This window comes from Phyllostomus hastatus, unplaced genomic scaffold, assembly GCF_019186645.2.
Source record: "Phyllostomus hastatus isolate PE091 unplaced genomic scaffold, TTU_PhHast_1.1 phas_scaffold_39, whole genome shotgun sequence".
Taxonomy (NCBI): Eukaryota; Metazoa; Chordata; class Mammalia; order Chiroptera; family Phyllostomidae; genus Phyllostomus; species Phyllostomus hastatus.
In genome coordinates, this window is record NW_025334028.1 from 33,080,972 (window position 1) to 33,098,337 (window position 17,366).

The window sequence follows — 17,366 nt, forward strand, 5'->3', positions numbered from 1 at the left end:
TTCCCCCTCTCTCCTCCTCCCATCCCCCTGCTGCTAGCCCTCCATTTCTGTGGTTCTGTTCCTGTTCTAGCTGTTTACTTAGTTTCTTTTGGTTTTGCTTTAGGTGTGGTTGTTAATAATTGTGAGTTTGCTGTCCTTTTACTATACATGTCTTTTCTTTATCTTCTTTTCTTAGATAAGTCCCTTTAGCATTTCATAAAATAAGGGCTTGGTGATGATGAACTCCTTTAACTTGACCTTATCTGAGAAGCACTTTATCTTCCCTTCCATTCTAAATGAGAGCTTTGCTGGATAGAGCAATCTGGGATGTAGGTCCTTGTCTTTCATGACTTGGAATATTTCTTTCCAGCCCCTTCTTGCCTGTAAGGTCTCTTTGGAGAAATCAGCCGACAGTCTGATGGGAACTCCTTTGTAGGTTACTGTCCCCTTATCTCTTGCTGCTTCTAGGTTTCTCTCCTTCGTTTTTACCTTGGCTAATGTAATTACGATGTGCCTTGGTGTGTTTCTTCTTGGGTCCAACTTCTTTGGGGCTCTCTGAGCTTCTTGGATTTCTTGGAAGACTGTTCCCTTTGCCAGATTGGGGAAGTTCTCCTTTATTATTTGTTCCAATACCTGCTCAATTTGTTGCTTTTCCCCTTCCCATTCTGGTACCCCTATAATTCGGATGTTGGAATGTTTAAAGGTGTCCTGGATGCTCTTAAGCTTTTCCTCAATTTTTTGAATTCTTATTTCATCATGCTTTCCTGCTTGGTTGATTATATCTTCCTTCTGGTCCACTATATTGTTTTGAGACTCTGATTCCTTCCTTTCACTATTGGCTCTCCTCCGAGTATCTTCCTTCATCTCTTTTATGGTAACCTGCATCCTTTCATCTAAATTGCGCCCAAAATCAACCAATTCCGTGAGCTTTCTGATCACCAGTGTTTTGAACTGTGCATCTGATAGATTGGCCATTTCTTGGTCACTCAAAAGGATGAGTCCTGGGGGACTGATCTGTCTTTGTCTTATGTCTTTCCCTGTCTCTCCTTTTTTTTTTCCGATCTGGTCGCTCTTGTTATGGTGGGGGGCAGAGCCTTAGGTGTTCACCAGGGCTGGGCACCCCTGTCGCTAGATTGTGACGTTATATGTGGGGGCGGGAGCGGGATCGGGACAGGAGGGAACAATGGCGGTAGTTCCGTTCTCCTGGGCTCAGACCATTCTCTGGGATCCTGGGCTGCGAGCTCTGCCCTGGTCCACAGTCGCTGCCTCACTGGGCCCGCCAGCCGCAGCTTGCGTACTCAGGGATCACCGCTGCGTTCTTGCGACCCGGATGGCTGTCACGCCTATTTCACGCCAAATTTTCCCTGACCTCGGTGCGCTGCCGACCCTTCCAGCCCCGCGCCCACCCGGCTCGTTGTCTCCTACCAGTCTGGATGTACGGGTCTACTTCAACTTCTTGGCTGTCCAACTTCCATTCAGATAAATCCTGTGTCAGTTCTGAGTGTTATTCTGTCTGTAAATTATTGTTCTAATCTTGGTTGTAGGAGGAGGTACGGTGCGTCCACCTATTCCTCCATCTTGCCGGAAGAGAACCCAGTTCTTTAGCATATATGCTAAATTTTTAAATAAATTTATTAAAGTTCAGAGATGTTTAGGTTTTGAAGTTTATTTATTTTTGTTCAACACAATTTTAAAATACTTTTATACTATCCGTATATAAAGCACCTTGAGGCAGATCATTACTATTTTAATTTTTTAATTGTAATAAAATGCAGCATGAAATTTACCATCTTAACCCTATTTTAAGTACACAGTTCAATTGTACAGCCATCACTACTCTCATCTCCAGAACTTTTTCAGGCTTGTGAAAGTGAAACTCATCACCACCACCCTTGGCAACCACAACCACCATTTTACTTTCTGTCTTTATAATTGTGCCTTAAGTGCCGTGAAGAAGTGGAATTATATAGTATTTGTTTTCCCGTGACTGGCTTATTTCACTTAGCATAATGCCCTCAAGATTTATCTATATCATGTCATATTCCAGGATTTTCTTCAGTTTGAATATATATACCACATTCTTCTTTTCTATTTATCTGTCACTTGGGCCCAGTGCTGTGCACAGCATTATTGTGAATAATGCTGTTTTGAGCATGGGTGTACAAGTATCTCTTAGAGACCCTGCTTTTCTCCTTTTGGGTGTATCCCCAGAATTGCCAGATCATATGGTAATGCTATTTTTAATTTGTTGAGGAAGCACAATATTATTTTCCACATTTTACCTTTTCACCAGCAGTGCACAAATGTTCCCATTTCTCATTATCCTCATTAATACTTGTTTCTGTGATTTTAATAGCAGCCACCCTAATGAGTGGAAGGTGGTATTTCATTGTGGTTTTAATTTGCATTTCCCTAATGATTAGTGATGTTGAGCATCTATCTTTTCATGTGTTTATTTGTCATGCGTATATCTTCTTTGCAGACATGTCTATTCAAGTCTTTTGTATGATCAAATTGTTTATTGTTAGGTTTTCTCTTATCTTCTGGGCAATAATCCATTATCAAATATGTGATTTGCAGATATTTTCTCCCACTTAGTAGGTTGCCTTTTTACTAAGTGAATAGTGTCTCTTGTGCAAAATTTTTAAATTTCCAGGAAGCCCAGTTTGTTTATTTTTTTCTTTGGCCTGTGCCTTTGGTGTCATATCCAAGAAATATGGCCAAGTCCAGTGTTGTGAAATTTTGGTCCTATATTGTCTTATAGCTGTTTCATTGCTTTAGGTCTGACAATTAGGACTTTAATCCATGTTTACACTAATTTTTGTATATGGTATTAGGTAAGGGTCCAGTTGTATTCAGTTGCTCACAGATATCCAGTTTTCCCAGCACAATTTGTTAAAAAGACTGTTCTCTGTTGAGGGGTCTTGGCACTGTTGTCAAAATCATTTGAATGTATGTATATGTGTATTTCTGAGCTCTGTATTCTGTTCCATTGGTCTGTATATTTGTCTTAATGCCAATACCACATAGTTTTGATTATTGTAGTTTTGGTAGTAAGATTGAAATCAGGAAGTGTATGAATCCTCTGTTCCCCCCCCACCCAAGACTAGTTATTGGGGATACCTTTAGATTTACGTACGAATTTTAGGATGGATTTTTCTGTCTGAAAAAAAAATTGGGATTTTGATGGTGATTTCATTGCATCTGTAGATCACTTTGGGTAATGTTGGTATTTTAACTACTAATTATTCTAATCCATGAACATGTGATATGTTTCCATTTGTTTATGTCTTTAATTTTTTTCAGCAGTGTTTTGTAGTTTTCATTGTATATATACATTTTCACCTTGTTGATTAATGCCTAAGTAGTTTATATTTTTTGCTGCTATTGTAAATGAAGTTATTTTCATAATTTTCTTTTCAGATGGTTGATTGATTGTGTGTAGAAATGAAATTTGCCTTGACCAATATGACTCAGTTCCATAAACCAGAAGGTTGTGGGGTTTGAAACCTGATCAGGGCACATACATAGGTTGTGGGTTTGGTCCCCAGCCTCAGCAGATATGAGAGGCAGCCAATTAATGTTTCTCTCTCCACCTCATGTCCCCCTCTTTAATCAATAAGCATGTTCTCAGGTGACGATAAAAAACATAAATAAATAAGTGTGTGTGTGTGTGATTTTTTTTTTTTTTTTTTTAAGAAAAAGATGTGCTGGCTGGTGTGGCTCAGTGGATTGAGTGCCTGCCTGCTAACCAAAGGGTTGCTGGTTCGATTCCCAGTTAGCGCACATGCCTGAGTTGCAGGCCAGATCCCCAGTAGGGGGCATGCGAGAGGCAAACGCTCATTGATGTTTTTCTACGTCTATTTCTCCCTTCCTTCCCTTGTCTAAAAATAAATACATAAATGAAATAAAAATAAGAAATGGAACTGATTTCTGTGTATTGACTTGGTATCCTGCTACTTTGCTGGATTTACTTGTCAGTTACAACAGCTTTTTTGTGAAATCTTCAGAATTTTCTGCATACAAGATAATATCATTTGCACAGGTAATTTTACCTCTTCCTCTCCAGTTTGGATGCCTTTTATATTTTTTTGTCTAATTGCATTGGCTAGAACGTTTAATATTGTGTTGAATAGAAGTGGTGAAAGTTGCCTTTTTTTCTGAGCTTAGAGGAAAAGTTTTGTCTTAAAATATGTTGTTCACTTTGGGTTTTTCATATATGGATAATATTATGGTGAGGTAGTTTCATTCTATACTCAATTTGTTGAGTTTTTTAAATCATGAAAGCCTGTTGAATCTTGTCAAATGCTTTTTTGTATTTATTGAGATTGATCATGATTTTTTATGTTTTATTAATGTGGCATGTTACATTGATTGATTTGTATATGTAGAAAAAGCCTTGCATCTTTAAAGCACCCAGGGCAGATCATTATGGTTTAGTTCTTTTTAATTTCTAAAAGTAATATAACCATATTGCTGGATATTTGAAAAATTGAAAGCAGCTCTGGTGGCTGTGGCTCAGTTGGGCAGCGTCCCACAAACCACAAACTGTGACATCACCAGTTCTATTCCCAGTTAGGCCACATGTCTGGGTTTATTCCCAGTCAGGGCACATGCCTGGGTTTTGGACTTTATGTTCCATGCCTGGTCAGGGTGCTTGTAGAAGGCAACCAATCAGTGTTTCTCTTTTATCAATGTTTCTCTTGCTCCCTTTCTCCCTCCCTTATCTAAAATAAAATAATAATAAAAATAGAAAGCAGAAAAATAATCACCTATAATTCTGCTACCCAAACTCAGGTAAGGGACCGATTTTAATTTATTTTTGGCCATTTTTCATGCTTGTCTTTTTCTCACATTATTTAACTTTTTCCATGTTGTTAATGGTCACCCTAAATTGTCATTGGTAATTACTGCATGATAGTCATCTGTTGAGAGTTTTCATTAATATACTTTGGGGGAGAGGAGGAATGAGAAGGAAGACAAACATTTATTGTAAACTTTACATTATCTTTTTACCTTAAAACAACTTCATGTATTGACACTGAATTTTACTTTATAAAAATGGACGTTGGGATGCAAAGAGGTTCAGTAAGTTGTCCAAAGTCTTATAGCTAGTAAGTTGGAGAGCTAGTGTTTGAACTGATGTTTATTATACAAATATCCAGTAATACAAATAATTAGGTAAAAACTGAATGAATGGTAATTAATGCAGGAACCGTTCACTTAGAACACATTAAGAGCTGGGCACTGGACTGCGCAGTGTATGTTTATTACAGCATTTAGCTTTTATTACAACTCTATAGGTACCTGTTATCATTTGCTTTTCTTTATCACCATTCTGCCATTGTTATATTCTTGGGTAACTTCTATATTTCCTTTTTTTTTTTCACTGTTTTCAGTGACATTGCACTATAGCCTTTCCCCATGCTTTGATTTATTCCCTTATGATGGACACTCAGGTTGTCTCCAGTTTTCCCTTTACCACAAATAACCAAGCATTGCTCCAATTTTTTACTACCACAATACTTTTATTTTTTTACCTGTAAGAGGATTTCATTAGTGTGTATATCCAGGAATATATTTCTCATCAATTATAGAATATCTATACATTTAATTTCACTGGATTTTCAAGAGAGGATACCTCATTCTACATGTTCATTAGCAGTGAACAAGGGTTCAGTTTCCCCATGCGTCTGCATGTACTTGATGTTGTTCAGTTGCACAAATGTTGTCACTCAGATATTGCAGTTTGCATTTCTGTAGTAATGAGTTTTAGGCAGCTACTGGTGTTCCTAGATGATTTGGGGCTTGCTTTTCTGTAGATACCTGTTTTTGTTCTTTGTCCATCTTACCACTGGGGTTGTTTTCGTTTTCTGTTGATTTGCAGAAGCTTTTGTTACTTTAGACATTAAGTCCCTTATATACTTTAGGCTTTGTAAACATCTTTTCTCATACTGTCATCTGTTGAACAGCAATTTTTAATTTTGATGTGTTAAAATTCAGTCTTTTATGCTACTATTTGTGCTTTTGAAATTTTATTTAAGGAATCCTCTTAATAAGGTCACAAAAATATTCCCATATATTTTCTTTTATTAATTATAGTTTTACCTTTCACAGTTAGGTCTTCAGTCCATCTGTAGTTCTCTTTTTATGTGGTGGTAGGAAGTAATCTAGTGTTTTTCTCTATAATGAGTGTGCTTTCTTCTTTAGAATTTAAACTTTAAAGCTACAAACTCCTGTGGGAGATATTTTAGGGTCCCTTATGGCATGCAATATAGTTGACTTAATGTATTAGCAGTGCCCCTATTTGTTTACTCTCAGCCTCTGAAACCTCTTCCAATCACTGTAAGCTGTATAGGTAAGGATCTTTTTCTGTTTTGTGTGTTGGTATTTGCCAAGCACCAAAAAATGGTGTCTGGCATTGACATGTACTTAACAATCTACAACAACATTTGTTGAATGTTGTGTGGATGTAAACTCTTTTTCTGCTTTTGTGAACTAGTCTCTTTATAGCTTCACTGTAAGCATTGATATAGTCCCTCATGATCACAACCAAAAGTGTATGGTGTTTTTTATTTTAATCACCAAGGCTTCCTTTCCCAGTGGGCTTCAACTACAGTGTTTATCTCCCTGGCCCCCCTTGAGGTTTTAAAGCTCTACTTAACTTCTGAGACTGTAGGTTGTCTCTTTAAGCATTGGCAGATGCCCCTAAATTAAATGAATATTTTTAAGTGTTTGGTTTGTTTTTTGTAGTTTTCAGTGGAAGGATTGATCTGAATAAGCTAATCAACCACTAATGGTAGCAGAACTGTCTCTATGTAAACGTGTGTGTGTATAAAAATTTTGTCATTATCTCTAACAATATAGTGTGAGCATTTTCTCATGTTACTTTTTTTAAACATTAATTTTGTTAAATGCATTGTACTCTATGGGATGGATATAGATATAACTTATTTTCATATCCATAATTTATTTTACTGTTATGGACATTTAGATCCTTTTCCCCTATAAAGTTTCATGATGTGAGGAATATTTTTCTACATAAATCTGTGTCCCAGCCCAGATATTTCCAAAGAAGTAGAATTACTGAGTCAAATGAATAAGGTGTTGATGTATAACTGAAAAGTACTTTCCAGAAAGTGTTTTCAGTCACACTGTGTTAAGAATGGCTTTCTTAATGCATTTTTATCAGCATTGAGAATAATTTTAAATATCTTGCTTGCTTGACTGGCAAAATAGTTTTCTGAATTGTTCTAGTTTTGTATTTTAAGGATATAAGCTCTGTCATATTATGATAAATTCTTTTTTTTATTGTTTGCTATTGATTTGCAGAATTTAATTGGTGGTTATTGCTCCAGAGATTTTGAAAAATTGGGTTTGTAATGCTTGTGTCATGGAGAAATTTCACATTTCTTACCAAGTCATATATTTTGGATCTTTTCTGGGTTTTTTCTATACTACTTACTCAGAATGTCCTCCGATATCAACAGATTACATCTGTGTTCACTTAAATTTTTATTTCAAATTTTATGATTCTGATGTTTTGTGTTGAGTCTTTTTTCAGCTCGAGTCAGTTTACCAGGGCCACTTGGGAGCCAAGGGTACTGAAATTATGGGGCAGTACTCACTTTATCTAAGTCATCTAGACACTTAACTTTGTTCTATTTCCATCACAGAGAAGGCCTCTGGATTCTGTGATAGTGTGAAGCTGTTTGTAGGGACAAGAGGGCAGTATAAGTGCTCATTATGTTTTCTAGTTAGTAGAAAGCATCATTGCATTTTTGTGGTGGTTTCTTCTCCCCCAGGGTATGATCATAATTACAGTTTTCTTGTTGGTATGCCCACTTCCTGAAATGTTTGTATTGAACAATGTGACACACGATTCTGAGAGAGAATCATCATTACAAGGGTTAAAGATAGTTACTTTTAGGAAATTATGGCTGAAATGTCTTACTTTTGTAAAAAAAAAATGTTAAATCTGCAATGGGTGTTACCATTAGCTATATATTTTTTGTCTTGGAACATGCTGAGTTATCTCACAGGAGATGAAACAAATAAGGATTTTGCAGTCTGTTGCTTGGATACACTCCAGTGCTCTGCAGCAGTTGGGCAGTGTTGTCCTGGGGGAGATATAGGGAGAATTACAGGAAAGGAAATGGATGGAATGGGAGAAAATTAAAAAGTCACTGAAAAAGGTCAGAGAAATTGTATATAACATTTAAAATAATAGATATTTACATACCATTCATGATTTATGTTAAGTGAAATTAAAATAGAGTAAATGGCCACTGTAAATTCATGCATCTCAAATCCAAATAGCTATATTTGCCTCTTTATTTGAAGAAGAAAAGTCCCTGGGTGTAAGCAGCCTGTAAAAAGAATGAGAAATCTGGAGTGACCTTAACCTGATTTATTAGCACAAAAGTATTTGTACTTCAAGAAAACCTGCCTGAGTACTTAATGACCTAAGGAAAGAAATAGTGGATTTGAGACCCTTTGTTATATTTAAGACATCACATAAATTACTCAATTTTTCAGAATTTATTTGTGATTTACTCATATGTATTTAACCTGCAATACACAGTAAAAGGACATTACTTCTCAATAACCTCTAGAGCCCTCTGGCTCATTTCTACATTTTAAGAAAATTGGTAAGAATCTATATTTTCTAAAAGTATAGAAGAGTAGGGGAAAAGTAGGAATTCCTCAAGTTTAGGCATTACTTTATGAGCTTGTGTTTGTTGACACTTGACACTTTGTGTTTTCTGTCACAGTAAGGATTGAACCAGGCAATTTACATTGGTCAAATAAGGTTTGGATTTATTGCGTAGACCAGAGGTCTCCAACATTTGTGGCACTAGGGACTGTTTTTGTAAAAGACAGTTTTTCAGTGGACAGGAGTGGGGGCTATGGCTTCAGGATGATTCAAGTACATTACATTCAAGCTCACCTCCTGCTGTACAGCCCAGTGCCTAACATGCCTAGACCAGTACTGGTCTGCGGCCTAGAGGTTGGGAACCCTTGGCATAGACCGTGCACACACAAAGAAACCTGGCACATCAGCCATGTTATTAGGTATGTTTTAACCCTTTGTCGTACTTAATATGTCTTCTTGCTAATTCATTGTTTCCTGTTTTGGTTTTATTACTCTTATAATTTGTAATCTTAATTTTTTGTTTAAATCTACCTTTTGCTTTGTTTCTCCCATTGTTATAATTTACAATTTGCCCCCCAAAGAGCTGATACTTTGTTCTAATTCTTATTTTCAATTATATTTATATAAGTCATTCAAAATTTAAATGATATACATATAAGTTATTTTTATGGAAATTGCTATTTAGTTATTCCACTATCACTTGCTAAATATTGTTACATTTTTTTCTCTTCTTTTTTTTTTTAAGTTTCTGTACATACTTCTATTACCTTTCCCAGTCTCCCCCTTTGCAAAGTTGGGAACCTACCTGAGGCTTGTGGGGCTTCCTAAGCCATCGAGGCAGGAGGGCACCCAAAAGTCGGTCAGCGCTTATCATAGCATCCTAGCCATAGCTCCCTTACTTGGGGAGGCTCCTAGGGAAGCTCTGGGAGATCCTGCCAGATCCTGCACCATGTCACTGCCTGCCCCCAGACTCACCTGCATCTACATTTTCCCGTCTTTATTAATGCTTATCTTTTGCATTTAGATTCTTGTATGTTTGGACCCATTTTTAGATATTCTGATCTTTTGTATTCTTTTCTTTGAATTTTTGTGTCATACTGCATTGTTTTTAAATTGTTGGTATTGTCACCTGTAATCAGTTTCATACTAGCTTTATTATTGCCATTTTCTAACAGTACTTTATAATAGTTTTTATTGGGCAGAATTAGTCATTACTCTTTCTTTCCTTGTAAACATTTTTATGGTATCATCTGTTTGATTTTCGGATGTTTTTTAAGCTCATAAAATCATATATTCAGAGATCCTAAATTGGTCCCTGGGACAGAAGAACAGTGGAAAAACTGGTGAAGCCTAAATGGAGTCCATAGTTTAAAATACTAAAGTACAAGATATACCTTGTTTTATTGCACTTCACTTTATTGTGCTTCACAGATGTTGCAGTGTTTACAAATGAGAGGCAAGACCTACCTCCACCAAAAAGATTATGATTTGTTTTATTTGCAGTAATCTGGAACCATGCTCCCAAAATCTTTGAGGTATGCCAGTGTACTAGAAACAGTTAATAAATTAAGGAATGTTTGGGTGTTAACTAGAGACTGTGGTGATCATTTTGCAATATATATAATTTTTGAATCATTATGCTGTGCACCTGAAACTAATGTAATGTATGTCCATTATATCTCAAGTAAATTTTTAAAAAAGAAATTTAAAAATTTTTTTAAAGATTTCATTTATTTTTAGTGAGTGGGAAAGGGAGGGAGAAAGAGAGGGAGAGAAACATCAGTGTGTGGTTGCCTCTCGCACATCATGTTCATGAGGAAGGATTGTTCCTGGGACCTGGCCCACAACCCTGGCATATGTCCTGACTGGGAATCCAACTGGCAACCCTTTGGTTCTCAGGCCAGCGCTCAAGCCACTGAGCCACATAAGCCAGAGCTAAAAAACTGTTTAAAAATTATACTTTATTGATTATGCTATTACAGTTGTTCTGACTTTCCTCCCATTTGTCTCTGTCCACCCAACACATGCTACTCCCTCAGACAATACCCCCACCATTGTTCTTGTCCATGGGTCATGTATATAAGTTTTTTGGCTACTCCATATCCTATACTGTGCTTTACATCACCATGGCTATTCTGTAACTACCTATTTGTACTTCTTAATCCCTTAACCTCTTCACCCATACACTCCCTCCCATCTGGCAACCTTCTGATGTTTAACTTCTTTTCTCTTGCTTTTAAGAGTCTCTCTTTATTTTTAACCTTTGGCTTTCTAATAATGATGTATCTTAGAGTGGGCCTCTTGTATCCATCATAATTGGTACTCTTTGCGCTGCCTGGACTTGCATCTCTGTTACCTTTATCCAGTTAGGGAAGTTTTCTTTCAGTATTTTATCAGACAGATTTCCAATTTCTTGTTCTTATTTTCTTCCTTCTGGCACCCCTATGAGATGAGTGTTGGACCTCTTAAAGTTGTCCCAGAGGCTGTTTAAACTATCTTCGATTTTTTGGATTCTTTTTTCTTCTTGTTCTGTGTGGTTGTTTTTTGGTTCCTTATGTTCCAAATCATTGATTTGATTTTTGGCTTCATCCATTCTGCTGTTGTTTCCCTGTAAATTGTTCTTTATTTCCATTAGTGTATCCTTCACTTCTGACTGGATCTTTTTTATACTGCTGAGGTCCTCATTAAGTTCCTTGACCATCCTTACAAACTGTTGGATTCTGCATCTGATAGATTGCTTATCTACATTTTGTTTAGCTCTTTTTCTGGGGTTTTGATCTGTTCTTTCATTTGGGCTATGTTTCTTTGTCTCCTCACTTTGGCAGCCTCCCTGTTTGTTTCTGTGTCTTAGGTTGATCTGGTATGACTCCTGTCTTGGTAGCGTGGCCTAATGTAGTAGGTGGTCCTGTATGACACAGCCTCCCCCATCACCCAAGCTGGGTACTTTGGGTATACCCTTTGTGTGGGGTAAGTACACCCTGTTCTTGTAGTTGAGCCTTGGTTGCTGTTGGCAGATCAGTGGGTGGAATTTACCCAGGCCAGTCGGCTGCAAGGACTGACTGTGGCCACTTAACCACCAACCTCTGACCTCTGTGGATGATCAGCTGTGCAGGGGCAGGGTGGTGGTGCTCCATTGTGGTCTGTAGCTGTCCACTGGGTATGTTGGCCCTGGGGTTTCCCTGGGTGGTGCAGGCCAAGGTCAGCCTCCACCTGTGTTTTGCCTGTGGCACCCTGCCTGAGCTGTAAAGCAGTGTGAGATGTCTACTACTTGAGCTGGGCTTGGAGATTCCCAGGTGAAACCAAGTTGTGACTCTATAATCTGTCTGCCATTAGGACTCACTTAGGCCAGCTCTTGTTTGGTAGGATTTAGGAATTTGTGTGAACTAGGAGCCAAGACAAGCCATTCATATGGAAAAGCAGCTTGGGTTGGCCTGTAATTGGGTTGGGCAGAGCCTCTTTGGATTTCCAAGGTGGGTCACATAGTGTTCAGCCAGGGGTTTTAGATATGGCACCAGTCTGCCCACTCTCTGGGGGGATGGTTTAGCAAAGGGACAACGGCCTCTGCTCAACCCAGTGCTGGATACTTCAGTCTCTCCCTGCATACCACTGATGCCCTTCAAACTTCTGCCTTGGTGCTGGAGCTCAGAGGGAGGGAGTCTGTGTAGGTGAGTCCATGTGTAGGTTCCCCAAGAGGAACTGTATAGGGCTCCAGCAGCCTCCCCCACCGACCTAACCCCTTCCCACTGGTTTTCACATCAAAAGTTGTGCAGACTTATCTTCCTGGCACTGGAATCCTGGGCTGGGGGTGCCTGGTGTGGTTCTGGGACTCCTTGCTCCCAACATACCCCTCCTGAATTTTTAGCCACATGGCTGTGGGGCCCAGTCTAGATGGATATAGTTTCTTCCATTAGTAGATGTCAGACTTCATTCAACTCAGTCTCAGTTTTGTAGTTGTCAGAGTTCCATTCAAGTCCATTTCTGACATTCCTGAATGATGGTTGTTCTATATTTTAGTTGTAATTTTGATGTGTGGTTGTGTGAAGAGGTGAGCCATGTCTGCCTATGTCATCATCTTGACTGGAAGCCTAAAAAGAAATTTTGATAATTGTATTATTTTATGTAAGATGCTAACATTAGAAGCTGGGTAAAGGGTATATGGGTATTTTACTATTTTTGCAATTGTTCTGCAAGTGTAAAATTAATTAAAAATAAATGATTTTATAAGATCACATTGAAATTTTCTAATACTCATGTATATTCAAGCATCTGTGTAATGTAATTTGTCTTCTGCTTACACTGGTGGCACCTTTCCTGGCTGCAACTGCAGATAGGTCAGTAAATAGGTCCTGTAATTGGAAAGCCTTAAAGGGAGGTAAATAGTGCCTATTAAAAAGAAAACTAAATGCAAATGTAACAAATATTTAAAATAATGTGTGCATGTTATTCAGTCTCTAGGCGACACTTTTTAATGCATATTAGATAACATACTTTTTAATGCATGTTAGATAACTCTTTAGTTTTTCTAACTGCAGACTTTTCATTCAGAAAACAAAACCCCCTTCTCTGAGCTGTTTTATTCCCAGACTGTAACAGTACTAGGAGGAAGCACTTTTTGTCATTAATGGAGTCATCATGTTCTATATAGAGCTAATCCTTCATCCGTATCCTCTGCTGATCATCCTGTCCCTGTGAAAAGGGCTGCCCGAGTCCATCCTGAATCCATCCTCATGAACATATTTGTGGCTATTCAAGATCAGCAGTCTATAATAAATGCCTTTATCTGACTTCAGCTCTCTTTGAACTAAGGAGGTTAAGCCCAACATGCTATCACTAAGGAGAAAGGAAAGCTCTTTCTTTATTGTCTTGACACCAAATTGTAAAGATGTTGGAGTGCACAGAAGCTAAGAAAACCTTCTATGTGGTTAAATTCAGTCGATTAAAATATGACAAGGAATACTAGAATGTAGTGCTATTTTTGTTTTCATTTTAAAAAATGCAGCAAACTGGGTCTGAAAACGAATTTGCTTAATAAAAATTAACTACCAGTATCCTGTGGCCAGCATCATATTTATATTTATCAGTTTATGTTGATCAATAACCTTTGGCAATTGTCATGTTTAATGGTTGAACTATTGTAAGATCCCTTCCAAATCTGAAACGAGGATACATACTATTACCTAGGGTGTACATTGTACTAACAAGATGTCATCAGTACAATAAGAAAGGACAAGTTTAGCCCTGGCTGGTGTAGCTCAGTGGGTTAAGTGCTGGCTGCGAACTAAGGCATCTCAGGTTCAATTCCCAGTCAGGGCACATGCCTGGGTGGCGGGTCAGGTCCCCATTGGGGCCACATGGGAAGCAACCGCACATTGATGTTTCTCTCTCTCTCTTTCTCCCTCCCTTCCTGTCTCTAGAAATAAATAAATATTTAAAAACAACAACACACAAAAAGAAAGGTCAAGTTTAACAGACTCATTTAAACAACAGTCTTAAGTTAGACCAACATAAAACTAGTAAGACAGTTCAGCAAGGTTGCTGAATAGATATCAGCAACCACCAACCAGAAAATATTAAATCCCCTTTTCAAAGGAACAAAAAATACATACTACCTAGAAAAACCCAAAAGATATGTGAGAACTTTATTGATAAAAATATTATAAAACTTTATTAAGGATATAGAGGAACATACAAATAAAGGAGCAGATATACCAAGTTCATCAGTGGAAAGACTTAGTTTTGTGATGCTTGCTTGTTCTCAGATTAATCAAAATTTCAACAGTTTTTTATGAATATTGGAAAATTGATGCTAAAATAATTTTGGGTGAGTAAAAGGCCAAGATAAGTTTGAAAGGAGGGGAACTACCAAAGATTGGGGAGCTTACATGGGAGAAAGGAACTTTCATACATGGCTAGAGTGATGGTAAATGGTAGCTACTTTTAAAAGTGGAACTAGTATTTAGCTAATAGATGCATCAACAGAATCTTGAAGGGCATATTGTGAAGAAACGTCTTCTTCCGATCTCTCTGCTGAACTCAATTCTCCTGGAGGTAACCTCTTGACAGTTCCTGGAATATACCTCTTGAGCTCTTGTGCATATACAGAAATTATTATATAATGCTTTCCAGAAGTGTTACCATTCTATACAAAGAGATCTTTCCACTGATTTTCTTTTTTAAAAATTGAAGTATAATTGACAAGTAACCTTATATTAATTTCAGGTATACAATGTAACGACTCAATATTTGTATGTATTGGAAAGTGATCACCACAATAAATCTGATATTCATCACCACACTTAGTTTTTGTGATGATGAATTTTTAAGTCTTTTTAGTAACTTTGAAATATGCAATATAGCATTATAATCTGCAGTCACCATGCTATATGTTACATCCCTATGACTTTATTTTATAGCTGAAAGTCTGCACCTTTGACACCTGTTTTCGGTTATTTCACCCCCCTCACCTCCTTATCTTTGGAAACCACCAGTCTGCTTTCTATATGTATGAGCTTCAATCTTTTTCCTTTTCCTTTTCTTTCCTTCCTTTTCCTTTCCCCTTCTCATCTTACCCTCCCTCCCTCTCTGCCTCCTTTCATTCCTCAGGATTCCACATATGTATAAGTGAGAACATATGGTATTTGTGTCTCTCTGACTTCACTTATAAGTCCTTCTATCGGGGTGTCCAACCTTTTGGCACCTCTGGGCCACACTGGAAGAAGAGGAGTTGTCTTGGGCCACACATTAAATACACTGCTACATGCACATAATCACAGAAAAAAATCTCATGATATTTTAAGTAAATTTATGATTTTGTGCTGGGCCACATTCATAGCCATCCTGGGCCACCTGTGGGCTGTGGCCTGTGGGTTGGACACCCCTGCTTTTAGGTCATCAAATGGCAAGATTTCTTTCATATTTATGGCAAATATTTAATTATATAGACAAAGTATATTTTCTTGATCCAGTTTTTCAATCATTGGACACTTAGGCTGTTTCTGTATCTTGGCTGTTGTAAATAATGCCACAATGAACATGGGGTGCATATATTTTTTGAATTAATGTTTTTGTTTTTTTTGGATTAAATACTTGGAAGTGGAATTGCTGGGTCGTATGGTAGTTCCCTTTTTAACTTTTTGAGGTACCTCCATACTAGTTCCCATAGTGGCTGCCCAGTTTACATTCCCATTAACAGTGCACAAAGGTGCCCTTTTCTCCACTTCTTTGCCAAGACTTATGTCCTGTCTTTTTAATGATAGATGTTTGAATAGGGGTGAGGTTATATCTTACTGTGGTTTTAACTTGCATTTCTCTGATGATTATTGATGTTGAAAAGTCTTTTCATTTGTCTGTTGGCCTTTTTTTAATGCTGCCTTTGGAAAAATACCTATTATACAGATCTTCTGCCCTTTTAAAAATGAGATTTTTTAAAGCTGTTGAGTTATATAAATTCTTTATTTCAGATATTAGCTCCAGTACCATGATTTTTTAAAACATAACATGTTAGAGCTATGTCATCATAGCACCTATAATACTGCTTCATTTCTTTAATGATTATATAATAACCCCTTTTTAAAAATATATTTTATTGATTATGCTATTACAGTTGTCCCATTTTCCCCCCTTCACTCCCCTCCACCCTGTACACCCTCTCCCACCCACTTTCCCCCCTTTAGTTCATGTCCGTGTGTCATACTTACAAGTTCTTTAGCTTCTACATTTCCCATACTATCCTTACCATCCCCTTATCTATTTTCAACCTACAATCTATGCTACTTACTCTCTGTACCTTTTCCCCCTCTCTTCTCCTCCCACTCCCCTGTTGCTAACCCTCCATGTGATCTCCATTTCTGTGGCTCTGTTCCTGTTCTAGTTGTTTGCTTAGTTTCTTTTGGTTTTGCTTTAGGTGTGATTGTTAATAATTGTGAGTTTGCTGTCCTTTTACTATACATGTTTTTTCTTTATCTTCTTTTCTTAGATAAGTCCCTTTAACATTTCATAAAATAAGGGCTTGGTGATGATGAACTCCTTTAACTTGACCTTATCTGAGAAGCACTTGATCTGCCCTTCCATTCTAAATGAGAGCTTTGCTGGATAGAGTAATCTGGGATATAGGTTCTTGTCTTTCATGACTTGGAATATTTCTTTCCAGCCCCTTCTTGCCTGTAAGGTCCCTTTTGAGAAATCAGCTGACAGTCTGATGGGAACTCCTTTGTAGGTTACTATCCCCTTATCTCTTGCTGCTTCTAGGATTCTCTCCTTCATTTTTATCTTGGCTAATGTAATTACGATGTGCCTTGGTGTGTTTCTTCTTGGGTCCAACTTCTTTGGGGCTCTCTGAGCTTCCTGGATTTCTTGGAAGTCCATTTCCTTTGCCAGAATGGGGAAGTTCTCCTTTATTATTTGTTCAAATACGTGTTCAATCTGTTGCTATTCCTCTTTCCCTTCTGGTACCCCTATAATTCGGATGTTGGAATGTTTAAAGATGTCCTGGAAGTTCCTAAGCTTCTCCTTTTTTTTTTTTTTTGAATTCTTATTTTTTCATTATTTTCTGTTCGTTTGTTTTTTTTTCCTTCCTTCTTGTCCACTCTGTTGTTTTGAGTCCCAGTTTCCTTCCCATCACTGTTGGTTCTCTGTGCATCTTCCTTCATCTCTTTTGTGGTTACCTGCATTTTTTCATGTAATTTGCGCCCAAAATCAACCAATTCTGTGAGCTTCCTGATCACCAGTGTTT

The 17,366-nt window shown here is 37.6% G+C and overlaps 1 protein-coding gene across 15 annotated transcripts in view; it reads left to right on the plus strand.

Annotated features, from left to right (window-relative positions):
- ZMYND11 (zinc finger MYND-type containing 11) overlaps nt 1–17,366 on the plus strand; it is a 143,963-nt gene that overhangs the window by 67,255 nt on the left and 59,342 nt on the right. The gene's annotated exons all lie outside the window — the stretch shown is intronic.